The sequence below is a fragment of the Mus caroli genome, chromosome 19 (assembly GCF_900094665.2).
Source record: "Mus caroli chromosome 19, CAROLI_EIJ_v1.1, whole genome shotgun sequence".
Classification (NCBI taxonomy): Eukaryota; Metazoa; Chordata; class Mammalia; order Rodentia; family Muridae; genus Mus; species Mus caroli.
Genome location: NC_034588.1, coordinates 2,678,921 through 2,684,042, shown reverse-complemented (window position 1 = coordinate 2,684,042; position 5,122 = coordinate 2,678,921).

Genomic DNA, 5,122 nt, shown 5'->3' with positions numbered 1-5,122 from the left:
AAAAAAAAAAAAAGGAGAAGGAAGGAGAGGAGGAGGAAGAGAAGGAAGAAAAGGGGGAGGAGAAGGAGAAGGAGAAGAAGAAGAAGAAGAAGAAGAAGAAGAAGAAGAAGAAGAAGAAGAAGAAGAAGAAGAAAAGAAAGCTCTAAAGTTCTAATCGTGGTATACCCCGTAGGACACCTATTGTCATTCCCAATACACTCAGTAACCATCATGACCATCTCTGGTCTTTAGTTATTCAGCAGTGAACCTTGACTTCTCAGTGGCAAGTGACAGAAACCATACCAAAACCCCAAGCAAAGACTGGAATTTGTTAGCTAATGTAATGAAAATGCTTTGGGTATGTCTGGGACCAGGAACATAAACAATCTCATAAATTAGTTTTCCTGGCTCTGCATTCTTTATTTGGAGGGAGGGTGAGACAGGTTTTCAGTAGTCTAGGCTAACCTTGAACTCACTCGGAAGCTGAGCCTGGCCTTGAACCCCTGATCATCCTTCCTGCACTTCCTGAGTATGGGGATTATAGGTGTGCACCAACACAGGAAGTGCCTCTGCTTGGCCCTTCCCTTACAGCAGTAGAGCCACCAGCATCCCTAGTCTCGGCCTTTGGAACCCTCACAGCCCCAGGATTTCCAGAGCTCGTGTTTACTGTTACCCCATTTCCACCCCTGAACTATCACCATGGTTCAGACTGGCCAAGTCCAAGCCTCAGCCATTTAGAGGTAGGAGAATGGAGTGACTCACACTGGAGACCAGAAAGTTGGGACTATAACCAGCTGGCTTTCTCTACAGCCACCTGCTGAAGCATGGTACCGCCCAGTCAACAGTCACAGTGGTCTCTGCATGACACGGTCACAGGTCTGATTTGAGAAATTCCTGATTTGAGGCTTCCTCTTCCCGGGTAATTCTGGGTTGTGTCAAGTTGACAAAAGTAACCAGTCCACCCCTTACTATCCCCTTCTGTGCCTTGCTCTATTGTAGTCTCGTCTATGGTCACACCCTGTATGTGCTAAGTCCTCTAGTCTCTCCAGGCTTCCTCCTGCTCACCCAGCGCACCCATACCTGCTCGATGTCCCCTTTCTTTGGAGCCCTGTCAACCCTCTTTTTTGTTTTTTGTTTTTCTATCCATGGCAGCAAATCCATCAATCCATCTCTGCAGTTCTTTCTTGTAGTGTTTGTGTGTGTGTATGTGTGTGTGTGTTTTCATGGTGCACATGTGGAGGTCGGAGGATAACTTTTGAAAGTTGGTTCTTTCCTTCCAGCATCCTCTATGGTGTGGCCTAGGTATTGAACTCAGATTGCTAGGCTTTGCAGCAAGCATCTGTATTCACTAAGCCATATTGCAGGCCTGCTCTTTTGTTCTTTTGATTCCCAGCCACTGACTAAGTCTTCCTGGTGGTGATTCAGAGCTTGATGCTGTTCTGGGGACTACATGATGTCACATCCAAACTGATTTAGAATTGATATTTATGTCACCTGTTCCAGAGGCTGGGCCTAGCTTGGCCATTGTGTCTTCTCTAGTCCAGCAGATCTTGAGCTAAAGTGCACATGCAAAAATGATTTTTGGCCAGGCAGGCTGGCTTATGCTCTTATCAGTACTCTAGAGGCAGAGGCAGGCAGTTAGAAGCCAGTTTGGTCCATACAGTGTGTTGCAGGGCAGCCAGGGCTGTGTAGAGTAACCCTGTCTCAAACAAACAAAACAAACAAGGCCTTTTAGGATCTATGTCAGCCAGCACCTGCAACACCAGGTGCTGAGAGTGTAATTGGAAGGATGTCCCTAATAATGATGAGGTACCTAGAAAGTCCTAGGCCTGGGAGGTCCTCCAGACAGCCCCTAATGACTGTGCGGCCAAGACACTCCCAAAAGCTTCTAAGAGGAAGTGTTTGGGCTTGTCCCTACTAGGACAGCACTGTCACCACTCTGGAAAACCCCATGGTACTGTGCTAGAGGCCAAAACTCAAACCTAAAGGAAAGTCCCCCAGCAAGGCCCTACCACCCAATTTCCAAGGAGGTCTCCCCAGCAGAGGCCACCATCTAGGCTGAGTCCATGGGTGACTGCTCATCTGGAAGCCCAGCCTTGGATGTCAAGTTCTCTGAAAGGGAGGAGGGGAGGGCAGGGCTTGGCAGGAGTCCCAGGAGGAAGGAAACATAAAACAATCAAGGAAAAAAAATCCAGCCCAGGCCTGGGGTGGGCTCAGGCCACAGGCACTGTAGACCAAGCTGGGCTGGGACATCAGAGGCTCTCCAGGGGTGCACACAGCTCCTTCACCATTCCCAGAGGCCCTGCGACCCAGAAGGGGCCCTCGTACACCACTTGAGACCTCCATCATCCCTTCTCAGGGTCTTCCCTAGATTCCCCAAGATGACTGTCCCTGACATCTCTGGCATCGTGTCTACCTCTCAGGGCCCTATATTTCCAAGATGTGGAGAGCTGGCTCCAGCCCAACCAAGAGGAGGGGACTCCACTTAGTCTCTTCATTCTGTCCACCCTTGGGGGAGGGACTTCTGACTGTATCCTCTAGGGTCCGCAGAGGTCAGAGCCTAGGATGAGGGCAATTTCCAGGAAGAAGTGGCAGGGACGGGAAGGAAGGGCTGAGTCAGTCTGTGTGGTCATCTCCGTGGGGGAGGAAGCCGTAGGACTGGACCTCGTGGGTGCGTCCTAGGGCAGGGAGGCTGCAGGCTGAGAGTGAACTGAATCTCTCCTCTCACCGATCCATCACGGATTGCACAGACTTTCTCTGTGCCTTGTGGGCCCTAATCCTTAGCCACAATGGTGCCCCCAGGACCTTCCCAATGGGCAACTGGGATGTCCAACCCGAACACAGGGTCTAGCGTGGGAGCCATCCCCAAAGAGCTAAGCTAGTCCAGCCTCACCCCTACGCAGACCTGTAGCCTGGGGTGGGTGGAGAGGGGTTGTGTAAAAAGCTGGTTTAGTAACTGAAAATCTTACTTTATTTTTCTTTTGGTTTGAGACAGGGTATCGCTCTGTAGACTAGCTTGGAACTCAGTATATATAGCCCAAATTGGTCTAAAAATTATGGCAATCCTCCTGTCTCAGTCTTTTGAGTGCTGAGACTAAAGGCACATACCTCAGTGCCCCAACTAAAAATTCCATTCCATAAATGATTAACTGTGAGACACCAAATGGCAATGCCAGGTATGTCTGTCTGCACAATCCCATGTGTGCGCATCCCACCCAATGGGACTCTCTTCGGAGCCTGGGTTTCTAGCCTGTTTGTGAGTGGAGGAGAAGCCAAGCATCCTCCTCAAACCCTTGTACAGGGCAGAACCCAGGGCCAGGCCGTTCTGGATGGAGACCAGGCCTTTGTCTTGCTTAGGTTAACAGCAAGAGCCAAGGAGCCATCCAAGTAGCATGGACAGCTCTGAGCAAAAGCTTTTCCCATCCAGGGTGATGGAAAACAATTCCCAGAGTGCTCTGCAGCTCCCTACATACCCTCTCCAACCCTGCCCATCATCCACCCCCTACAGAGACCGCCCCAAAGAGCCCTGGGCTGGGTGCTGCCAGTACAGCCCTGGGCCTTGGAGAAGAACTTAAGACACCCCCCCCCACCTTCCACCCCTATAACTTCTGGTTTTGTTGCCAGCTCTGGTCCTGGATGCTGGAGTGTCTGAGAACATCTGGATCCCAGCTGGCATCTGGTGAGGGTCCTCATACAGTGTCATCCCCTGGCAGAAGACAGAAGGGAGACTGGGTAGATGTGGGGAGAGGGAGAGAGAGAAAAGTGGGCTTGCACCCTCCAGCCCGTCCATAGTTGAAACTAAACTTTTTATGGGCTTACAGCCCTCTGACCTCAACAGCCCCCAGCAGGCCCCGCCTCCCAACACAGTTGCCTTGGGGAGTAAATTCCCAACATACCTCTTTCGGGGACATATTCAAAGTTTAACTTTTACCCATACCACCATGTGGCCCAGGTCCCTTTCCAGGACTGGCCCTAGTTTTTCTCTATGACATCAGGCTAGCACTGATGCATCCTGTGGAACTGAGCATGAAGTACTGCCTGCCAACTGGAGATTAAGTACTGCCAGCTGTGCTGGCACACAGGGAGACAGAGGCAGGTGGGCTCTGTGAGTTTAAGGCCAGCCTGGTCTAGGTTCCGAGTCAGTCAGGGTTACCATGTAGTTTAAAAAAAAAAGCAGCTGGGCGTGGTGGCACATACCTTTAATCCCAGCACTCAGGAGGCAGAGGCAGGTGGATTTCTGAATTCAAGGCCAGCCTGGTCTACAGAGTGAGTTCCAGGACAGCCAGGGCTACACAGAGAAACCCTATCTTGTTAAAAAAAAAAAAAGGCAGAAAAAGATTAAATTCTTAGCTTTATTTCATTTTCCACTGATACTGGAACAAATTAACACAAGCTTGCTTGGTGGCTTAATACAGTACATCTGGGTCAGAGAGACAGCTCAGTGCTTAAAGTGTTGCTCATGCCGAGCAGCTGGGTGTGATTCCCTGAACCCAGTGTCAAGCAGTTCACACCACCTGTAATAAGGTCTTCCAGGTACCCTCAGAGGCTTCCCGCACACATCTCCACAGAGGCAGACGTACTCACGTCACTTAACAACAACAGTGGAGCCAGAGAGATTCTTTAGCATGTTATGTAGGTCAGTAGGCCAGTGAGGCTACAGTGAAGAAGGTGTTAGCATGGCTGTTGATTCTGTCTGTCACTGTCTTCTCCTGCTGTTGGAAGGTCCAGAGGTCCTTGGCCCTCGAGCCTTCTTTCATCTCTAAGAGTAGCATAATGGTGTCTCTGGCTTGCCCTTTCCTTCCTTACACTTTACAAACTTGACTTATTTATTGGTGAGTGTTCAGGTCAGCGGACAGCCTGTGGGGATGGCTCTCTCCCCCCACCATGTGGGTTCTGCAGCTCATCAGACTTGGGGATGGCAACTTTAGTTCATAGAGCGCTTATCGAGCAAGCGGGAAGCCCTGGGTTCTGTCCTGAGCACTGAATGGAACAGCCTGTGATGGTGCCTGTCCGAAATCCCAGAAGGGAAGCCGAATCCTTTCACCGGACCCCCCCCCCCCGTTTCTCTTTTGACACAGGGTCTCATTATGCTGTAGCCTGTCTGGCCTGGAACTCACTGTAGACCAGGCTGGTCTCAAACTTG